This window comes from Balaenoptera acutorostrata, chromosome 2, assembly GCF_949987535.1.
Source record: "Balaenoptera acutorostrata chromosome 2, mBalAcu1.1, whole genome shotgun sequence".
NCBI lineage: Eukaryota > Metazoa > Chordata > Mammalia > Artiodactyla > Balaenopteridae > Balaenoptera > Balaenoptera acutorostrata.
Window position 1 is genome coordinate 11,772,585 of NC_080065.1, and position 22,935 is coordinate 11,795,519.

The window sequence follows — 22,935 nt, forward strand, 5'->3', positions numbered from 1 at the left end:
GGAGGAGGAAGACAGGCCGCCTATGAAATTTACATGTGCGCCTGGCTCCTGAGACCTGTGACTTCTTTACTGTAAATCAAAATTAGGCTTTTTTAAACGGTAGATGACTACATACTCATACTTGACCTCCCTCCCTCCTCCGCCACTCCATATTTTGTCTGGTCACCTAAGATTGTGATAACCAATTCAATTGGCTACAGAGGAGGGTTAAGAAAGAAAACCGGAAGAAATGTTGATTAGGAAAATAAGTTACAGAGGGAAAAGTAGCAGCAGCTTCTTGACGCCACAAGAATCTCACCAAAGATCTCCTGACCCGTGAGATAGAGCCTTACTAATTAAGACGCTTCCAGTTGGAAAAGGTATGAATTCTGATTGAGGGTGACTTTTTCTTAAGAGATCTTTTCTGCAGAGGGATGGCAAATCAATAATATAAAAAGCCTCGAGGGGTAAGGTTTGTGAGACTTAATCTGATTGTTAAAGGGCAATTTTCAGAAAAAGGTAAAATCATGATGCTCACGCAGATATAAAAATGACCTGTGTTGAAAACTTTACAGTACTCATTAATTAATGAGAAAACCAGGCAGATGTTAAAACTAGTTCAAAAGAAAGTTTCTAAAAAGTGCACACATATGGAGTAAAGGAATGGTGAAAGGAAAATGCAGACAGAGGCAAACTGGCTTTTTTTCCACAGGATGGGGAAGGAGGTCAATTTGCTTGTCTATCATCTACCTACAACTTACAGAATTGTAAAGCAGCTACCAGACATTGGAAGACAAGAATCAGATAGCCTGGAGGGTGACCTCTAGGCAAGAATAGGTTTCCATCGAAACACAAAATTGTTTCTATTAGACTGTTTCTAAGCATCTTCCAGCATCTTGGAAATACCAGTTACATGGAAAGACTAGATGTGACTGATTACACATCATTTTTCTCTATTTGCTAAATTTAGCTCTCCAAGCATCATTCCTGACATTAATTAACACTTATTAACATGAGGGATTTCATATTCGCAACTCTATGCCTTGCCAAAATTTGCCAACTCAGTGTTAAACTTATGCACATACTTAAAAGTAATTTTTTAAAAAGTTGCCTCCAAATCAGTCTCAATTGGCAAAGTTGTGCAGTGGATTCCAATATTACGAGACAGTGCTATATTATAAAGTACACCTCTGCTACAACATTCAAAAACAATTTCTATCTACTGTTTTCCCACCTATTTTCCTAAAACTATCTCCCAGATCCCTCCCACAGTCTTCTCTTTGTCTTAACTTGCACTTTCCCCCTGAACCTGGCTGGAATCTTCGTTGTCCTTCCTCTTCCTCCCTGTGGTTTTCCCACTTTGGGGAGAGGGCCGCCCTCTCTCTTTCCATTTATGCAAATACTTTCCAGCTTTCATAATTCTTCTTCATGAAGCTTGCTTAAGTGCTACAACTCTTGATTTTCCCTAATCTGCACTCCTAAAAAAAAAAAAAAAGATTCCTCTGGCATTTTGTACTACAAACTGGGTCACTGGAGCATGTAACATCTTCTAGTTGATGAAAACCTTGCTTTCACAAGTGTAGTAGCCTGAGGTTTCTCAAGACAGGCTGTGAGTGTTCTCCGCTCAAAACCCCTGAGTGCAAGGAGAGGATGCCCCCTATGTCCATCTCGTTGCATTAAACCAAAGACGTGTCCCTTCTCCTTAGACTCGTTTTCCTTAACTATGAAATGAGGGATTAGACTAGATTTGGTTCTCAAACTTTAGCACGCATCAGAATCTCCTGGAGGGTTTATTAAATCTCAGAGTGCTGGGCCGCAAACAGAGCCTTTGATTCAGGAGGTCCAGGTGGGACCTCAGGAATTTGTGGGTCCAACAAGGAACTTGTAAAATTCAGATGTCCTGGGCTCAGACCTACTGAACCAGAATCTTACAGGGTGGCACTGGGGAAAGCATATTTCAAAAAAACTCCCCAGATGACTCTTACAATGGACCAACTTTAGGACCCAATTGAACTACATAATCTGTATAGGCCATGTCAGTGTCAACCTTCCATGATTTTATGTTATAGGTTCAGCAAGGAAAGCCTGGCTGGAGGAAGGCAGGTGCAACTCTCAGGATAAAATAAATCTTATAGCTCCATCAAACTAGAAACATACAAGAAAAGGGAATGCTGGGAAACACAGATCAGCTTAGCCCAGTGGGCACATCGACAAACCATCGCACCATGGCTGGGCACCCTTCCAGTCCTCCGCAAGGCAAAGGTGATATCCTGCTAGAGATACACTGGTTTACCATTAAACAGAACCTTTCACGTGCCAGTTTGAAACATCTGCAACTGAATTGCTTCACTGCCTTGGGATTTCTCCAAAATAATGTGTAGGTAATTTTTAAATATCTGAATAAGTCAAAGAAGTCACCAAAGTGTTATCACCCAGAACCAATTGAGGGTGGGCCCTAAACATAAATTCTTGCTTCTATCTTAAAACGAACAAACTGCTTGCAACACCCCAAATGGCATTTTTTTCACCTTCACCAGTTTTAGTTCCAAACTCCTCTGGAAAATTCATCACAAGTTAATATTTAACTCTAAAAAAAATGTTTTTAAAGCTCTATTCTTATAGAAACTCTTAGCATAAGTGAACACTGGGATTTCACAGAGTTCCTTAATAAAGAGCTGTGACTCAGCAGTCACAGCTGGTTATCCCTCCAAAGTTATTTTATTTATTATTATGAAATAAGGAACTAAATTCCAGGAACTGAGTGAACCCAAGCTGAATTAACAAACCAGGCAAAGTTAAACAAGACTGAAGACTCTGCTAAAGCCCCGTGATGAACACTGACTTTGAAGGCAAGGTCAGGAAAAGTATTCCATGGAACTGCTCCTCTAAAGAAATTTTGGAACAAAATCAGAAGAAGTGCTGGTGTGTTTGAGAACATCTCCCAGCAATACCTGGGGGAGAGTGTATTGTAGTTCATCTGTTCCCATTTCTGGGGCGGTGTTGCTGACTCAGCCCCACCCCTTGAATGCAGCTGCAGGTAGCCAGCTGGGAAAGCACTGAGTCCTGTGTGCAGAGCAGGCATTGCTGCTGAAGGCAGGTCGGAAGGCTGGGTAGAAAAGAAAGCTGGTTTCTAGATGATTCTTGAGCCATTAAGCCATCTTGTCACCCCCAGACAGAAAGCCTAAATTAGCTTTTTTTTCCCACTTTTTACTATGAAACTGTATAAATATGCAGAAAAGTAGAAAGAAAAGCTCAGTAAAGTCCCACATACCCCTGATTTAGATATAATTATTGTGACTATTTTTGCGGTTTACTTCATTTCTTTTTTTTTTTTTTGCTGAAGTATATAGGTTATAGACAACATGACATTTCGCCCCTAAATAACTGTGTGGTTGTCAGCCTCCAAGATGACCCCAAATGCTCCCAGCCTCTGGGATTTCACACCCTCCTACAGTCTCTTTCCACATTGTACAGGGTTGGTCCAGTAGAATACAGAAGTAGTGATGGCCTGTCTCGTCTGGAATTAAGTTACAAAAGACACGTGGCTGCTCCCATCTTGCTTTCTCTCTCTCCCTCTCCCTCTTATCACTTGCTCTGGGGGAAGTCAGCTGCCATGTCGCTAGTAGCCCCATGGAGAGGCCCATGTGGCAAAGAAAGCCTCGTGGACACAGATCCTCAAGCCCCAGTCAAGTGTCAGATGACCGCAAACCCCACCACATCTAGATGGGAGCCTCCTGAGAGACCCTGCGTCAGAACCGCCGGCTAAGCCAGTCCCAGATTCCTGACCCTCAGAAACTGTGCAATATAATAATTTCTATTGCTTTAAGTTGCTAAATTTGGGGCTAAGTTGGTAGTACAGATAGAACACATTTGGATACATTTGCAGGCGGGGTACTGTGACAGAAACCCAAAATGTGGGAGTGGCTTTGGCACCAGGAGGTGGGCTTTGTTGAGAGCATTGGTGAATGCCTGGAGCACCTTGAAGAAGCTGTGAATAAAAAAGTCAAGGTCGGGCTTCCCTGGTTGTGCAGTGGTTGAGAATCCGCCTGCCAATGCAGAGGACACGGGTTGGAGCCCTGGTCTGGGAAGATCCCACATGACGCGGAGCGGCTGGGCCCGTGAGCCACAACTACTGAGCCTGCGCGTCTGGAGCCTGTGCTCCGCAACAAGAGAGGCCGCGATAGTGAGAGGCCCGCGCACCGCGATAAAGAGTGGCCCCCGCTCGCCGCAACTAGAGAAAGCCCTCGTACAGCAACGAAGACCCAACACAGCCAAAAATAAATAAATAAATTTATTAAAAAAAAAAAAAAAAGAGTCAAGGTCGTTAAAGATTCAGGTCAGAGCTTGCAGGAAAGTGAGGGAAATGCTGTCCGAAACTGGAGGAAGGGGTCCTGGCGATGCTGTTGCCTGCAGTCACGTGGTCCGAGGAAAATGCACCCAGTGAACTCGTGATCTAGTCGAGGAGATCTGGAGCCAAAGCGTGGCCAGTGTTGCCTGCTTTCTGCTAGTTGCTTATAGTAAGATGCCAGAGGAGAGAGAGAAATGAACGGAAGGGTCGTTAAGCAGAAAGGAGCTGGGACTGGAAGGTTTTCAGCCGGGCCAGATGACAAATTATGCTAGAATCAAGGAATGGCTTCCAAGCAAAAGTCCACATTCAGGGCCCTGCCAGAAAACCTGTGGTCCAGAGATAGACCCTAGGCTGTGCCTGTAAATCATTTTTAAAAGATTTCAGAAAGATATAAAGCCATACCCCATAGTACTTTTGTCAGACAAAAGGCCCTCTAAGGAGAGTAAAGGTGTGCCTCACTGCTGTGGCCCGAATGCTTGTGAGATTAAAGGTGCACCACACATGTGAGGTCACAAGAAGCCGGCAACCTGGAGGAGGGCCCTCACCAGAACCCAACCACGCTGGCACCCTGGTCTCAGAATTCCAGCCTCCAGAACTGTGAGAAATAGATGTCTGTTGTTTATAAATTGCCCAGTCTGTGGTGTTTTGTCACAGCAGCGCCAATGGACTAAGACACTCACAGACCCTCTCAATCAAAGGATAGTGCCCCTAGGACTTCCCTGGCGGTCTAGTGGTTAGGACTCCACGCTTCCACTGCAGGGGGCCTGGGTTCGATCCCTGGTCAGGAAACTAAGATCCTGCATGCCAGCGGCGTGGCCAAAAAAAAAAAAACCAGTGCTCCTAGAAGCTTCGGATCATTGCCCCTCAGCTGTCTGCAGAAGCCCTATCTATGTGGAGAAGGTCTCATCTCAAAGAGATTTGGGGGTGTTGCCTTTGCCTAATGGAGTAGGTCCCATGGAGATTCGCAGGAAATCCATAAAGTTTTTATGAGAATTATATGTACAGAATCATTACCAACTTGGACTGAAAGGGACAGAGCCAGTACAAAATAAAAAGAGGTCTTTGGACCCTCTAAGTTCTACTGGCAGGAAGCAGGCTGAGAATATTACTCAGCTGCTAACACATGATACCTTTCCTGTTACAGCATGATACCTTTCCTCTCATGAAAAAGGAAGGATGACTCACAGGGAAAAACCAAGAGCCCAGAGGGCGGTCCAAAGCCTTGGAGTATGGTTCCCAAGACTTGAGACATAATTAAGGAACTTAGGACGTTTGCTTGGCTTGGAATCTATATGGACCAGCAACTTCTTCATGCTCTCATCTTATCCCTTTTTGAGCAAGAGTGTCTAGAGTGGTTATTCTGTCTGTCCCCTTGTATGTTCAGTAGGAGAGGGTTTACGAACTGAATATTCATGTCCCCTTAAAGTTCATGTTGAAGCCCTAACCCCCAATGTGATGGTATTTGGAGGTGGAGATTTTGGAGGTAATTAGGTTTAGATGAGGCCATGGGGGTGGGGCCCTCATGATGGGATTAGTACCCTTGTAAAGAGACCAGAGAGCTAGTTCCGTCTGTCTCTCTTCCATGTGAGGATACAGTAAGAAGTCAGCCAAAAAAAAAAAAAAGTCAGCCAGCTCCAAGCCAGGAAGAGAGTCCTCACCAGAACTCAACCATGCGGTACACTGATCTTGGACTTCCAGCCTCCAGAAATGGGAGAAATCAATGTCTGTTGTTTAAGCCCCCCAGCCTGTGGTATTTTGTTATAGCAGCCTGAGCTGACTAATACAGAGGGGGTGGGGTGGAGCAGATAACTTGTCAAGAAGAATTGTACTGGAGAAACTGGATTTAAGGAACTATAATAACACCCGGACCTGATTTACATTATGAGGTTCTGGACATTGATCAGATGCTATAATAGGATGAGACTTCTGGGGACTCTGGAAGGCGTTGACTATATTCTGCATCTGGGAAGGATATGAACTTTCGGTGGACCGTGGTGGTCTGCAAATTGGCCCACAGTGAACCCCGCCTCCTGGTATTCATACTCTGTGCAGCCCTTTCCCCCACAATGGACCATCGTTAGTCTGTCTGACCAATAGCATACGGCAGAAGTGATGGTATGTCACTTCTGATATTTATTTATTTTTGTAAGTGTGGCTTAACTCGCTTACTCACTGTCAGATCACTTGCTCTGGGAGAAGCCAGCCGCCCTCTGAAGAGGCCCACTTGGTGAGGAGCTGAGGCTGCTGGCCAAAGTCAGCAAGGAACTCTCTTCCAACAGAGAGAAAACAAGATGCCTGGGCCATCTTGGACGCAGAGGCTCTGGCCCCAGTCAAGTTTCAGATGACCGCAGTCTGGCCAGCAACTGGATGGTAACCTCCTGAGAGACCCTGAGCCAGAGCCACCCGGCAAAGCCACTCCCAGATTCCTGACTCTTGGAAACTGTATGAAATACTAAATTTTTAAAAGTCGCTATGTGTATTAACCATGTGTTTCTGATGTTTTGATCTCTGGGGCCTGGAAAGACTGTCCCTCCCAGGGCTAGCCAATTCCCAGGGATAGAACATGGCTTTCACAGGCACACATGAAACGATGCTCAACATTGCTAATCATCAGGGAAATGCAAATCAAAACCACAATGAGATATCACCTGACACCTGTCAGAACAGCTATCATCAAAAAGACCACAAATAACAAATATCAGCAAGGATGGGGAGAAAAGGGAACCCTTGTACACTGTTGATGGGAACGTAAATTGGTGCAGCCACTGAGAAAAACAGCATGGAGTTTCTGAAAAAATTAAAAATAGAGTTACCATATGACCCATATGACCCAGCAATTCCACTCCTGGATATACATCCAAAAAAAGCAAAAACACTAATTCAAAAAGATACATGCACTCCAGTGTTCATAGCAGCATTGTTTACAATTGCCAAGATATGGAAGCAACCTAAGTATCCATCAACAGATAAATGGATAAAGAACATGTGGTATACATACAATGGAATACTACTCAGCCATAAAATTTTGCCATTTGCAGCAACATGGATGGATTTGGAGGGCATTGTGCTAAATCAAATAAGTCAGACAGAGAAAGACAAATACCATATGATATTATTTATACGTGGAATCTAAAAAATACAACAAACTAGTGAATATAATAAAAGGAAGCAGACTCACAGATATAGAGAACAAACTAGTGGTTACCAGTAGGGAGGGGAGGAGGGGCAGTATAGGAATGGAGGAGTAGGAGATGCAAACTATTGGGTGTAAAACAGGCTACAAGGACGTATTGTGCAACATAGGGAATATAGTCAGTATTTTGTAATAACTGTAAATGGAGTTTAACCTTTAAAAATTGTATAAAACATTAAAAATTTAAAAAGAGAACATACCTTTCATAAGCAAACCAGCTAATCCAGAGCCCACACCCCAACCACCTCCTCCATCGGGCTCTCACACTCTGGGCCACTATCTACCTGCACCAGTGACCGCATAGCGAGGGACCAGACAACTAGAGATAGCCCCCATGCCCCAGAGCCCACTGAAATTATTCAGACTAGACAATCCTAAGCCTGCTTTCCCTGCCTTGCCTGTTCCTTCCCATAGAAACCACAACAAAGTCTCATGCCCACATGTTCCCCTCAGTCCCTCATGTTCCCCTCAGTCCCTCTGCCTCCAGACTGACCCAGGTGCTTCCCCATGTAGCTCACCTGTGGTGTGGTGTGGTGTGCTCCCTTCTCTTGGGATGTAGGAGTATAGAAAACTATATTTTCAATGGCACTCATATTCTGATCTATTGGCCTTGCCATACATAAATAATAATAAAACCTACATTTTAAAATAGCATAATTTGGGGTAATGTGTTACACAGCACTAGATAACTCATACACTTAAATATATATATAGATAGATATAATCTTTTCCTTCATACCACAATGCCATCTTTACACCTAACAAAATTACCACTTATTCCTTAATATCATCTAATACTTAGACCATCTTGTAAATGTCCTCCGTCTCCCTAAAAATGTCTTTACAACTGGTTTGTTAGAGAACAGGATCTAAACAAGGTCCCCCCATTGCATTTGGTGTTATGTTTTTCAAGTCTCTTTTCAACGTAGAATTTTTAAAAAGGCAAAACCTGAGTCTCCTATAAACATAAAGGAACTAGGTATTAAATATTTAATTAACTCAGTAATAAGGGAAGCAGCAAGATGATTAAGTTGGTTAAAAGAAACTTTGAGAAACTGAGGCATCAGAAAATGACTGCTAAGTTAGATTTTCTTTGTAAAACTGGTTAACAACCTCCAAGAAAATAAAAATTAAAATCAAAACCTTTTTGATGATCTTTGCTACCAAATAGAAATCATTTGCATCTCTACCAGACAAAATTAATCCCAGTTGCTATCAGATAAGAAACATCTGCATCACTCTGTCTGTTTTATACGTGTTATCATCTTTACTCACAGAACTGTGAAATACCTTCATTAATCTTAAATAGCCTGAAATGAAGGTGTGCACCCCTTGCATATTAGGCAATGCCCCAGCATGACACTGAAAAAACAGGACACTAAATCATCACTTTTCTATTTCCAAGTTTTGAGATTTTCTTTTTTCTTAACATTCTTTTATCTAGAATAGTCTCCCCATTGGGTTGTTATCCTGTAGAACAGGGGTCCCCAACCCCTGGGCCGCAGACCAGCACTGGTCCATGGCCTGTTAGGAACCAGGCCACACAGCAGGAGGTGAGCCGTGAGTGAGCAAGCGAAGCTTCATCTGCCGTTCCCCATCGCTCCCCATTGCTCACTTTACAGCCTGAACCATCCCCCCATCGCTTGTATTACTGCCTGAATCCCCCTCCCACCCATCCATGGAAAATTTGTCTTCCACGAAACCGGTCCCTGGTGCCAAAAAAGTTGGGGACCGCTGCTGTAGAAGGTCCCACATTCTGACTTTATCTACTTGCTTCTAATGTGCTTCGATAAAATGTGATTTTTAGATCAGTATCTAGTTGCTAAAAATAATACCACATGTTATTAAATGGATGAAATGTTTTGGTGTCAATAAGAGTTATTGAATCATTATGGGATGTTGAAATAATGTTTTATTAACTTATTTTACTATTAACCTCAAATCCTATATGTAGGATTCCCTTTGAGTATTCTAAAGTAGGGGATGTAGGCTTCTTTTGAAGATGTTACCCGAAAACTTGGTTCGCCTCTTGGAGAATGCCAAGTCACAAAACACAACCAAGCCAAAGAACAGAGAAACGTAGGATTTATTACTTGCATCAAGTATGGAAAACACCGGGGATATTTCCCAATGCAGTGTCTCCCCAAGAGCAAAATTGGGGAAGTTTTAAGCTAAGGTTATATGCATATTCACAAGGGAGCTTGGGCAGAGGAGAATTCAGCCTAGAATTGGGGAAAAGGTTGACAGAGTCCAGGTTCTAGTTGATTGAAGTCTCGAGGGTCAGCAGAGGTCAGCATCGTCATTCCCTAGGTTCCAGTTAGTCTGGTGGTTGAGTGCTCAAGGGGGTTTGGATCCTGCAAGATGGCTCAAGAGTGAGCTTCAGGCTAATCCCTACCTTCAAACAGAACTGGGAGTCTTTATAACTGATCTCTTGTCTCTGATATGATTAAGTTATTTCCCCGGCCTGGTCAAAGGCAGGCATTGTAGACAGGCGTAGATCACAAAATGGCTTAGGCCTAAACCGGCCTCCTCAACCTTTTTGGCACCAGGGACTGATTTCGTGGAAGACAATTTTTCCACGGACTGGGGAGGGGCAGATGGTTTCGGGATGATTCAAGCGCATTACATTTATTGTGCACTTTATTTCTATTATTACTACATTTTAATATATAATGAAATAATTATACAACTCACCATAATTCAGAATCAGTGGGAGCCCTGAGGTTGTTTTCACTTGCCACTCACTGATAGGGTTTTGATATGAGTCTGCAAGCAATTTATATATTATGGTCGCAGTGCAGTCAAACCTCTCTGCTAATGAGAATCTGTATTTGCAGCCACTCCCCAGCGCTAGCATCACCGCCTCAGCTCCACCTCAGATCATCAGGCATTAGATTCTCATAAGGAGTGCACAGCCTAGATCCCTTACATGCACAGTTCACAGTAGCGTTCACGCTCCTTTGAGAATCTAATGCCACCACTGATCTGACAGGAGGCGGAGCTCAGGCGGTAATGCGAGCAATGGGGAGCGGCTGTAAACACAGATGAAGCTTTGCTCGCTCACCCGCCACTCACCTCCTGCTGTGCAGACTGGTACCCGTCCGTAGCCCAGGGGTTGGGGACCGCTGTGTTAGAAAGTATGTCTGGTTCTCTTCTTTCAGGGACGCCCATCCTATCTGCCTACAGAGGCATAAACCTGAGACCTTCGTTTGTTGACCTCAAACACAATTCTCCCCTCCTTTTCTTCCAGAGTCTCTCAGTGTCTAACAGAGGCTTCTTGGTGGTTTTCTTTGAAATCCTGGGCTGGAAGTTTGAGGTGGCTCTCCTTCCCCACCTCCTTACCTCCTCCACTCTTCCTTCTCAGACTTTCACGGAAGGCCCTGGAACTTCTGCTTTTTGTAAAGTACACCGGCTTTTCTCCTTGACATCAATTTCTGCTTGGCTCTGCTTCTCCTGTGTGTCTATAATGTCTTCAAAGTGGTTTTGTTGCCTGGTTTTGCAGACGGAGCCCCACATATACACCAGGGATTTCTTCCTGTGTCTCTTAGAGGAAGAGAGTTCCTTGAAGCTAATGTGGTACCTACTCGCCAGGAATATTAGACAAAAGAAGAGCATTTACTAAAAGCAGAGGGTCTCCTTTTCCTTCTGGCAAACCAAGGATGACAACCTAATTCCTCAGTCTTGAATTTGAGAAACTCACCCCTAATTTGACACCAAACTATCCTAATATATTTACTTATTTTTATTTTGAAAAATTTTGAAAGTATGAAAAAGTCAAAAATCAGTACAATGAATAATTTGTACTCTCTACTGAAATTCAAGTGTTAATACTTTGTCTCATTTGCTTTATCTCTCTTTTTTTTCTGATCTGTTTAAAAACAGGTTGCAGACTTCATGACATTTCATTGCTAAATACTTCTGTGTGCTTCTCTAAGAATAAAAATCTTCTTCCACATCACCACAATGCCACTGTCATATCTATGAAAATTATTAATAATTCCTTAATTCATCTAATATTTGTTTCATATTCAAGTTTTCCAGTTGTTCTCAAAATGACTTTTATGGCTTTTTCTTTTTCTTTTTGCAATCTATAAATGTTTGTTAGATCAAACTGGTCAATAATGCTATTCAAATCTTCTATACATTTACTAGTTTTTGTTTACTTTTTTTTTAGCAGATAAACATACTGAGAGAGGGATGTTTGTCTCAATCTCACTGTGGATTTGTTTATTTCTCCTTTCAATACTGTCAATGTTTACTTCGTGTATTTGAAGCTCTTTTTATTAGATGCACACACACTTAGGATTTTTATGTTTTTCTATTGACAATCTTTTGATCATAATAAAATAGTTCTCTTTATCTCAGATAAAACTCTTTGTCTTGAAGTCTACTTGAGTAATATTAATATAGTAACACCAGTTTTTTAAGCTTATATGAGCAAGGTGCATATATTCCTTCCCATTACTTTCAACCATCTTTGTGTTTTTATATCTAAAGTGAGTCTTTTGTAGACAACATATCATTGTGTCTTACTTTTTTTTAATTGAGGTAAAGTTGATTTACAATATTACTTAAGTTTCAGGTGTACAACATAGTGACTGACAATTTTTAAAGATTATACTCCATTTATACTTATTATAAAATACTGGTTATAGTCCCTGTGCTGTACAGTGTATCCTTGTAGCTTATTTATTTTATACATAGTAGTTTTTACCTCTAAATCCCCTTCCTCTATCTTGCCCGTTCCCCTTCTCTCTCCCCACTGGTAACCACTAGTTTGTTTTCTATATCTGCGAGTCTGTTTCTTTTTTGTTATATTCACTAGTTTGTTTTATTTTTTTTAGATTCCACATATAAGTGATAGCAGGCAGTATTTATCTTTTTCTGTCTGACTTGTTTCACTAAGCATGATTGTCCTCAAAACGACTTATGACTTTTTTAAAAATCCAGGATCCAATCAGGATTCACACATTTCTTCTGGTTTCTTTATCTTTTTTAAACTAAAATAACCCCTGTGGTGATTTTAAAATATGTTCACAAATTCTTTGATTCTCCCGATTCAAAAGATGGAACTTCCCCTTGAGTGTGGGCTGTCCTTATTGACTCACTTTTAATAAATGGAATATGGCAGAAGTGACAGCTTGTGCCTTCTGAGACTAGTTCATATGAGGCATTGGGGCTTTCTCCTTGCCTTCTCTTGGACCACTGTGTGAGATACTGTTCATTGTTGTAATTAGTTACTCAGCAATAGCTAACTAATACAGTGTCCATTTAACTACCCTCCCCTGTATTTCCTGTGAACTGGAAGGTAAGTTTAAAGGGTTGATGTGGTTCAGGTTAAACATTTTTGGCAAGAGTCTTCATAGGTTGTTTGAAGAACTTCATGTTCTAGGACATCAGGAGGAACATAACATTAGGTGTCCCACTGTGAGTCATGTTAAGTTTGATCACTTGGCTCCTTTACTAAAAATCTTGTTCCACGTGGTACAATGAAGTATGGGGAAGTTTGTGTTTGATTAGAGATCACAGTATGTATCAAAAGAACTAGGGCTTGAGTCCTGATCCTACCCAAACTGTTTCAGCTTCCTGCCCTTGGTTGAGTCATTTATCAATTTGCAGACCTTTGACAGCGGGGTGGGGTGGGAGTAGGGCTGGCACCCCCAACCCCCATGGTGTTCAAGGGTCAATTGTATTGAATTATCACAAAACAGTTGTAGAAAGGGCTGTGCATGACTGTCAGGCAGAGATTTCTATTCCATTCTAAATGTCTGCAGCATCAGGACTCACGTTTGTCTGAAGTCCCCAGCCTGAGTAGCCTCAGTTAACTGGAATGGTAACCATCCTTTCCTCCGGGTAAATACATTTTAGTAGGGGAAGATTTAGAATTAAATATCAAAACTTTGTGAACGTCAAAGCCATAGTATTAACATGAAATTTGTTAGGTAGGATTTGTGCATATTTGGTATTTTATGTTCTTGGAATATTTAATAGAATTTGACCAATTAGAAGGTCAGCCATTTATCACCAATTTAAAATGTGTAACTAAATAGTTAATTTAGATTTGTGATTCAAGGATGGAGTCTTACTAGGTTGATTCACCATATTGAAAGGATTAAGAGAACTTAAGCTTTGCTTCTTTTGTAAATTAATTTATTAGATTTCCTATAATTATTTAGTATTCAGGAATCTTTTTTGTTGTTAATTCGGGCAACAAAAGTACTTTACAGGGAAATCAGTTACATTACATCTATAAATGTAGTTTAAAAGAGTTGAAGATGGTTCATTAACTTAGTAAATCCAAAAACCTCTTTCAACTGATGCTTCAGGTTTACTAGATGTATAATAAGAAAAATGAGATCTGTAACCTAAACTTTAATAACTAATAAGAGAATAAGGATTTAGGATTTGTAACTTTCATATATGGGAAATTAAAATGTAAAGCTGGGGGCTTCCCTGGTGGCGCAGTGGTTGAGAGTCTGCCTGCCAAAGCAGGGGACACGGGTTCGAGCCCTGGTCTGGGAGGATCCCACATGCCGCGGAGCAACTTAGGCCCGTGAGCCACAACTACTGAGCCTGCGCGTCTGGAGCCTGTGCTCCGCGACAAGAGAGGCCGTGACAGTGAGAGGCCCGCGCACCGCGATGAAGAGTGGCCCCCGCTCGCCGCAACTAGAGAAAGCCCTTGCACAGAAACGAAGACCCAACACAGCCAAAACTAAATAAATAAATAAATAGTTATTTAAAAAAAAAAAAAATGTAAAGCTAAAATAAACATCCACACAGTTCTTTCTGTACCCAAAACTACCCTCAAGGATGCCAAAAACTTATCCACAAATCCATGCCTTCCCTTATCCATTTCTGGCTGCCAATATATTGAATACTTTCTAAGATCCAACCGAAGTGCATCAAATTTTTAAAAATTTTAACTTCTATCTCTCCATCTTCAGATCATGTGTAAAACTGCCCTGCTCCAAACCACCACTTTACTTTATTTGTATCCATTATATGGACTTGATCTTTGCCTTGAGTTGTCATGATTTGTGGGGACATAGTAAGTCATGGTAGTTATTTAATAATCTATATTTATGTAATAAAAGTGAATACAAGAGAAATGTTAATTTACCCCCCAAATTACTAGAATAAACACTTTAAATAAAACTAAAGTGTCATAAACTACAGTTTAATATTTCTGCTGATAAAGTAGTTTTGAAATAAATAGCATTACAGCTAATGAATTTAAATAAAGTCATTTATAGCAGCTCTACTCTACTCATAATTGCCCCAAACTGGTAACAACCCAAATATCTTTTTATTTTATTTTATTTATTTGTATTATTATTTTTATTTTTTGTCTGCATTGGGTCTTAGTTGTGGCACGTGGGATCTTTTGTTGCGGTGCGTGGGCTTCTCTCTAGTTGTGGCATGCAGGCTTAGTTGCCCCCCGGCATGTGGGATCTTAGCTCCCTGACCAGGGATCGAACCCACGTCCCCTGTGTTGGAAGGCAAATTCTTAACCACTGGACCACCAGGGAAGTCCCCCAAATATCTTTCAGTGAGTGAACAGATAAACAAACAATGGTACGTTTATACAATGGAATACTACTCACATAGAAAAAGGAACAAATTATTTATACACCTTGCAAAGGGTTCCTGGACCAATTCCAATGCGTGTGTGGTGCGCATCTGTGTATGGATACTTCCCCATATCAACAAGCAATTCCTGGGTGCCAGTAGGGTGTCCAAGAATTCAACTAAATCTACCTGGAGATGGAACCAGATTCCACAGGTAAAGGGCTCAATCTCACAAGACCACTCTCCACTTCAGATGCCAGTGGAAGCCTGTGCTTCTGACCAACTGGCTACAAATTGGAGGTTCCAACGACCCCCTCCAATTCAGGATGCCAACCCCAAGTCCAGGTTGCATCCTGTACTTCTGAACAACTGGCTATAAATCAGGGGTTTCCATGACCCCCTCCTTGGGTTCCATTAATTTGCTAGAGCAGCTCACAAAACTCAGGAAAACCCATTTACTCACAAGATTACTGGCTTGTTAGGAATCAACAGTCAGATGGAGAGATACATAGGGCAAGGCACGGGGAAAGGCACGGAGCTTCCATGCTCCAGGCCCTCTCCCCAACCTCCACGTGTTCACCAACCCAAAAGCTCTCTGAATCCTGTCCTTTTGGGTGTTTATGGAGGCTTCATTACATAGGCATGATTGATTAAACCATTTGCTGTTGGCTAATGGTTGACCCTCCAGCCCCTTCTCCCCTCCCTGGAGGTTGGGGGGTGGTGGTGATGAAAGTTCCAACCTTCTAATCCCTTAATTGATTCTCCTGGTATCAAGGCCCCAATCTTGGGTGGGGCTCAAAAGTCACCTTCCCTGAAGAATTTCAGGAACTGAGGATAAGAGACCAATTATTATTCCCTTGCTCTTTTTTTCCCCCCCTTGCTCTTACGACTCAGGAAATTCTAAGGATTTTGGGAGCTGTAAGCCAGGAACTATGGAAGAAGCCCAAATATATACATGAGAAATTTATATTTGGTCATCTGGGTGACCAAATATATATAAATTACAATATTGCACACTCAAAAACATGAATGGGTGAGTGAAAGAAGCCAGTTTCAAAAAGTTACATAGTACATGATTCCATTATTACAACATTCTGGAAAGGCAAAACTGTAGGAAAGGAGAACAGGCCAGTGGTTGCCAGGGGCTGGGGATTGGGAGAGGGGTTGACAACAAAAGAGCATGCAAAAGAATTTTCTGGGGTGTTGGAATTGTTCTTTATCCTGATTGTAGTGGATACGCATATCTACACGTATGTTAAAATGCACAGAGCTGTGTACCAAAATCAAATGTGTATTTTACAGCATGTACATTTAAAATAATTTAAAATATGTAAAGAGACAAATATAAAAAAGGATGAACAGTAATTCCGTACCTGGATCTTTTTCTCTAGGTATTTGTTGCCCAGTATTCTGGTGAAAAAGGGAAAAAATCCTGTTATCAAATTCCTTAATTTCAAGAGAACCCCATGAAAGGAGTATTGTCATCATGTGTTTCTTTTTCAGTGAAAGAGCGAAGAGATCCTTCCTGAAATCCTGAAACTGAGGGCAGGAGTCTTCACTTATATCCCTTATACTATAACTTGCTTAATGAGTAATATTCTGTAACCTGTCTTCACCGACTTAGATCACTTTAATTGTTCTTGCAAACCGCATTCCCCCCAAGCTTCATGTAGCTTAGACAATATATCACAAGTAGACGACACCTCTGACCTATGGGGTCACTACGGTAATGGTTGCTTAAGTTGTTTTTTAGAAATTGGACAGTTCTCCAAATTCGATCAGGATAACACTGCCGTTTTCTGAACATGCATCCCATAGAAGCATGTAACTCAGATACACCTTCATAGAACACCTATTACTTCACCTTTTTCTTGGCCTTGATCCTCTTTCCCCACACCTCAGGCCACTCTGATCATTTATCCCATAAAAATCTCAAGCCCTTCGCCTCTGGGGAGGCAGATTTGAGACTTGTTCTCCCACCTCCTCGCGTGGCTGTCTCGTGAATAAACACTTTCTGTGCTGCAAGCCTCCGCATCTCAGCATTTGTGCATCTGGCACATGAACCTGGTATTGGAAGATGCATTTTAATTCAAATGCCTGCAAGTGAGAAAGGTCATGATGTCAGGGGGAGAGATACAGCGTATCTATTGCGGTGAGAGTTGCTATGAAGGAGGTATCAGCAAGGAAAGAGGGCAGAAAGGGAGAGCACAATTTTGCTAATTCAGCGTCAGGTGCTAGGAGGGCAGGTTCCAACTCCTTCGAGTTGGAAGCCAACAAAGCACTGACCAGGACAAATGAGAGGCAGTCATGGAACCCATTTATCAATTTCTTTTTCCTTCTCCCTAATGAGCTCTTAGTCTGAATAATAAAACTTAATTTTTAAAAAAATGGATAAACATTATTATATTTTGGCTTTCAAAGCTAAACGCACAGACTTTCCTGAACAACCCTGCTTTCTTGCTTGCTTGCTTGCTTTCTTCCTTCCTTCCTTTCTTTCTTTCTTTCTTTCAAGGTGAAAACTCTACCGTACCCTTCCGGAAAGTGAGGAAATGTCTCATTTGTTTTTAGGAATGAGGTCTATTTTTATAGGAAAGGACTCCATTCTGCCACCATTTAGGATACGAGTTATATTTGTTATCTCTTGTGCGTAACAAATGTCCCTAAACTTTAGTGGCTTAAAACAACAAGGTATTGTTTCTCAAGTTTCTGCTGGTCTCTCCAGGTCAGACCGCTGGTGGAGATACTGAGGCTGGAGTCAAAGGTAGCCTCATTCACATCCTGGGACCTTGTTTGGGCTGCTGGTGGGGCTTGTCTCTCCACATGGTCTCTGGCTGCTCCAAGACGTTGAAAATGAAATCTTCAATACCTCTGAAGACCTAGTCTCCGAGGTTGCACAGTGTCACTTCTGCTGCATTCTATCGGCCAAAGCAAGTCAGGAGGCCAGCCCAGAGTCAAGGGGTGGAGAGACAGGTCTCACCTCTTGATTTAGGGAAGAGCAGCAAAGTCACACTGCAAGGGAATGAGGACACAGGACACCATTTGTGGGGGCCATGACTGTCACAATGCACCACACTATTGTTAATAACGTTTAAAGCTCATATAAACATTAATTAAATTAGCTCTTGGCTCTGAGACTGTAACCTAGATGAAATTAGACTAGAGGTCTATTTTGGATCAGAAGTTTGTATTCATTCCAGCTTTGATGCAGTTAATCCTTACTTAAAACTATCAGAAACCACTTATAGATGAGTCAGAGAAATCTGACACTGCAGTTTTTATGGGGATTTTAACCATCAACTAAGAGAAAAGTAATGCGAATCCATCAGCTATTTTTAAATGTACTATTATTATCTAATTGTATGTCAACTCCCTTAGGTTCCTGATGTCTAAACATTTCACAGTGTTGTAGAATTATGAAAAGATCCAATTGCCAAGAGGATGCGGGCAAAGCTGAACATACGTGTGAACCGGGGCTGTAATGCTGGTAGGTCCCTGCAGCAGGAGGCACAGAGAAGGCCAGGATAACCCTCGTGCCTGCAGCTCAGACTTGGCCCTCTTGTCACTGCAGGCTGCCAAACCTGTCACACTCTGGCAATAAGGAGCAACAGTTGGATGAGGACCAGGGCTACACCGACATCTGACCACCTCTGCGGTCTGGGCTGATTCCAAAAATTCCCTGGGAAGAAAGTGGCATGCAAGAATATCAAAGTTGGGAACTGCTTCCACACCTGCCCCCGTTATTCACCCTCACCAAGTTCATCATGCTTTCTTCCACTTCAAAGCCTTTGCACTAGCAGTCCTCCCTGACCTCAGACTTGACCCCCAAGGGTAAGTAATGAAGCGTGCTGTGAATCTTACCAGGAACTTCAGCACCCTGGAAGTGCTTTGGCTTGCTCCTCTGTTGCCCCCAGCCCAGATTTTCTGCCCGCACGCATCCTTAGGGAATGTTTTTTTCCTCTGATCCCTTGAGTCAGGGGCTCTTTCTGCAACCCTCAGCCTGTACCTGAGCCTTAGTGCTGGCGGAGAAGCCACACCACCCTGGGAACGGGCCCTGCAGAGACACTGGGCAGCTGGAGTTCTGAGTTCTTACAGAAGAACAGGGGAGTAGAGAGAAGAGGCACAGAAACAGAGAAACAAGGAAAGAAGGAAGAAAAAGAATGGCTTCTGGAGACAAGTATTTCCTTTTCACACTTCTGATGACCCTAAGGTGGCCCTTAAATAGCCATCTAGGAGGAGCCCGGAGGGGTTTGCAGAAGCGGGGCTGGGCGGGGGGTTGGGGTGTTGTGTGTGCCAGGGCAGGGGGCATGTAATGGGCAGCTCCACCCCACTCCATGGGGACGGATAGTGAAGGCTTTCTCCCGAACCCAAAGAAGCTGCGTTTTCATCTGAAGCTGTTTCCTTATTGGAGCTCAGTGGGAAGAAACACACAGTAAAAGCGTTTAGCAACTGTATATGCCCTGGGCGCGGTCCAGGTCGTAGCCATTCTTTCTCCCTCGAAGAAACGACTAAACCTTTATGACTGCGGCGGCTCTCCCTCTCCCTGACCACCTCCCACCTTCCCGCAGTCCTGTGAGGGTTCCCATATGCCTCCTCCTCCCTTTCCCCACCCTCACGTCCGGTCTTGGCCCCGACATTTTCCTGATCTCTCTCCTATGGCAGCCTCCACCCAGACCCCCAGCTTCAGGCCTCCTTCCCTCCCCTCCTCCAAAAGTTTGGCTCCAGGTCATGGGCTGACCACCCTTCCCAGCCCCAAGTCCTGGGTGGCTCCCAGGGCCTAAAGGTTCAAGTCCAAACTCCCTAGCGTGAAATCGAAGTCAGGCTTCAGTTTGCCCTCCTGGGCCTGTCTGCCCCACTCCCGTCCTCCTTTTATCATGGCCAAGTGCATCAAGCGCGCTCACATGGCTGGGCTGTAACCCACGCTGCTCCCCGTCTCTGCTGCAAAGCCTCTTGGAGATGGACGCAGATGTTAGCTCAGCTGTAAAGCCGCCCTCTCCCCACACCCTCACCACCCCAAACAGCCACCGCTGGGCGTTCCCCTGGATTTCTGCCCTCTCCGCGTGAAAGGGTGACCGCTGGGAGTTGGGATGTCTGTCTCCGTCTCCATCACCAGGAGGAGGAAGTCCTCACTGGACCGAGCCCTCTCTGAGCTGGTCTTATTCCTCTCGGCATAGTGAGAAGTTCCTCTCGTAGGTCTCCACAGGGTAGGCTTTCCGTACAGAAGGCTCTCTGTCATCAGCTGGGAGGTAGTTATCCTGTGCTGCTGCAGGCCTCTTTGGTTGCTTTTTGACCTAGCCCCACCTCCCTCTTTCCCAAATAGCTAAAATTAGGTCTTTGACGTTTCCTTGAAATGTCAGAGTCACCATATAGCCCCGCCATTCCACTCCCAGGAATATAGCCAAGAGAACTGAAAACATATGTCCACACAAAAATGTATACATAAATGTTCACAGCAGCATTATTCATAATAGCCAAAAAGTGGAAACGATCCAAATGTCTATCAACTAATGAATGGAGAAATAAAATGCTCTGTATCTACACAGTGGAATATTACTTGGTGATAAAAAGGAAGGAAGTACTGTTCCATGCTACAACATCGATGGACCTTGATAACATTATGCTACGTGACAGAAGGCAGCCACAAAAGATTACATAGTGTAATGATTTCCTTTACACGAAAGGTCCAGAATAGTCAAATCTATAGGCACGGAAATTGGATTAGAGGTTGCCAGGGGCTGGGGGGAGAGGAGGAATGGGGAGCCACTGCTCATGGGAATAGTTTTCTTTTTACAGCAAGGAAAATGCTGTAAAACTGATTGTGGTGGTGATGGCACAACCCTGTGAATGTATAAACCCTGGAAGCGTACACTTTGGATGAATGGCATGGTAATGTGAGTTATATCTCAATAAAGAGGTTAAAAATAATTGTCCTTTGGGCACTGAGTATGGGTATGGTAGTCCTTAGAGGGATGGATATGGTATGCCATTTCTGTCCTAAGTGCAAGAAGATCGCCTGGGAAACAGCCTCCTGCTCTTGGCCCCTGCCACCTTTTCAGCAAGACTCCCTTTCCCCTTTCCCCTCTTCCCGCTCGGATGCTGTGGGATGGGGGTAGGGGCGGCAGAGGGTGGGTGAGGAGTCTCTAGCTGCACCCCCAAGGGGCGCGCTGCCCGCGAGACCGGCCTGCAGGCGCGCACGTGCTGCCAGGCGGGGCCCCGGGGGGCCCTCCACCCCTGCCCCGCCCCAGGGGCTGAGGCCCGAGGCAAAGGGTGGCACGCGACACTAACAAAGGTGTTCGACTCCAGGCGCAATCCCAGCCGTCCCAGGAGACCCCGAAACCAACCAAAACCGCACCCCCAGCCCAGAAAGAGCTTCTCAAGGGGCGCGGGTTGCGGCGGCACCCCTGGATCCTGTCCCTCCGGGGTTGCCGCCGGGTCCGAGAGGGGCGGTGTCCTTGGGTGGGCGCGAGGTCCCGCAAGGGCCGCCGGGGACTCGAGCAGGGAGCGGAGGGCCCGCAGGGAAACGGGCGCCGAGTCGGCGGAATCCATCCTGACTCTCCCAGCGAGACCTGGCTCAGAATCTAAGGGACTGCAGGGGGCGGGAGGTTCGTAAAAGGGCAATATTTGTGTTACGGAGAAAAGCAAACAGGAGTGTCCAGAGAAGTAGGGATTGGGGACGGCGGAGAAAGCAGAAGAGAAGCGGCCAGGAGCTAGAGCGGAGGCTGGGCGGGGCGGGGCGCGGGGGTCCGGGATCACGTGGGACCCCTGCCGGGCCGGGTGGGCACAGTTCACAGGGCAGGCTGGGCCCGGGCTAGCAAGCCGAGGGGTTGCGAAGGAAGACGGCCGTGCGAACGCTTCCTGCAGGAAATGCACCGAGACAAGCTAAACTCCACCATCGCGTGATTGCAATCCAGCCACTCAAATGGAAACCGAGTCCCAGGCGCCCCACAGTGTCCTGAGTTTGCCTCTAAAATGCACGCCAGCCTGAGGAATCTCAGAGACCTGAAAAGAGGGGACGTCTCGCCCGGGGAGCTGGGGGTTGGAAGGAGAGCCCCTACCGAGTCCGGAGCCATTCACCTGGGCGGTGACCCTGGAGCTTTGCCTTTGGGGCCGGCTTGGGCCACCCTGTCACCAGTTCCTGTCTCTGCTGCCCTCTGGCCAAAGTGGAGGGATGCTTCAGGAGCTGGAGGCAGATGCCATCAAGAGTGGCAGGGGTGAGCAAGAGGGCAGCTGTCCCTTTGGCCCTTCTTTCTTACAACGTTTTTATTACCACAGTAATTTGTGTTCATTATTTAACAATAGATAAAATACACTGAATAGAATAATGGGCCTCCAAAGATGTCCGCCCACAACCTGTACATATGTTAAAGCCCACCCCCCCCCCCAAAAAAAGAAAAAAAAAACTAAGAGACTTTGCAGGTGTGATTAAGTTAAGGATCTTGAGAAGGTGATTATCCTGCATCATCCAGTGGGGAACAGTGCAACCACAGAGGTCCTCAGAATAGGGAAGCAGGAGAGTCAGGGTCACAGGACATGTGAGGACAGAAGCACAGGTCAGAGCGATGCAATTGCTGGCTTTCAGGATGGAGGAAGGGGACGCTAGCCTGGAATGCAAATGGCTTCTAGAAGGTGGAAAAGGCAAGGAAACAAGAGTTTCCCCTAGAGCCTCCAGAAGGAACCTAGGCCTGCAGACACCTTGATTGCAGGCCAGTGAAACCCATTCAGACTTCTGACCTCCACAACTGTAAGATCATAAATGTGTGTCGTTTTAAGCCACTAAATTTGTGGTAGTTTGTTACAGTAGCAAGGGGACATGAACACATACATCTTTAAAATGAAGGGACTTCCCTGG

General features: G+C 44.2%; 1 long non-coding RNA gene across 1 annotated transcript; it reads left to right on the forward strand.

The window, feature by feature from the left end:
• Positions 1-14: 14 nt before the first annotated feature.
• On the forward strand, positions 15-20,960 carry LOC103006822 (uncharacterized). Its single transcript, XR_451533.2, has 3 exons — positions 15-359; positions 18,465-18,573; positions 18,658-20,960. It is a non-coding gene; the product is annotated as an uncharacterized LOC103006822 (long non-coding RNA).
• Positions 20,961-22,935: the final 1,975 nt, after the last annotated feature.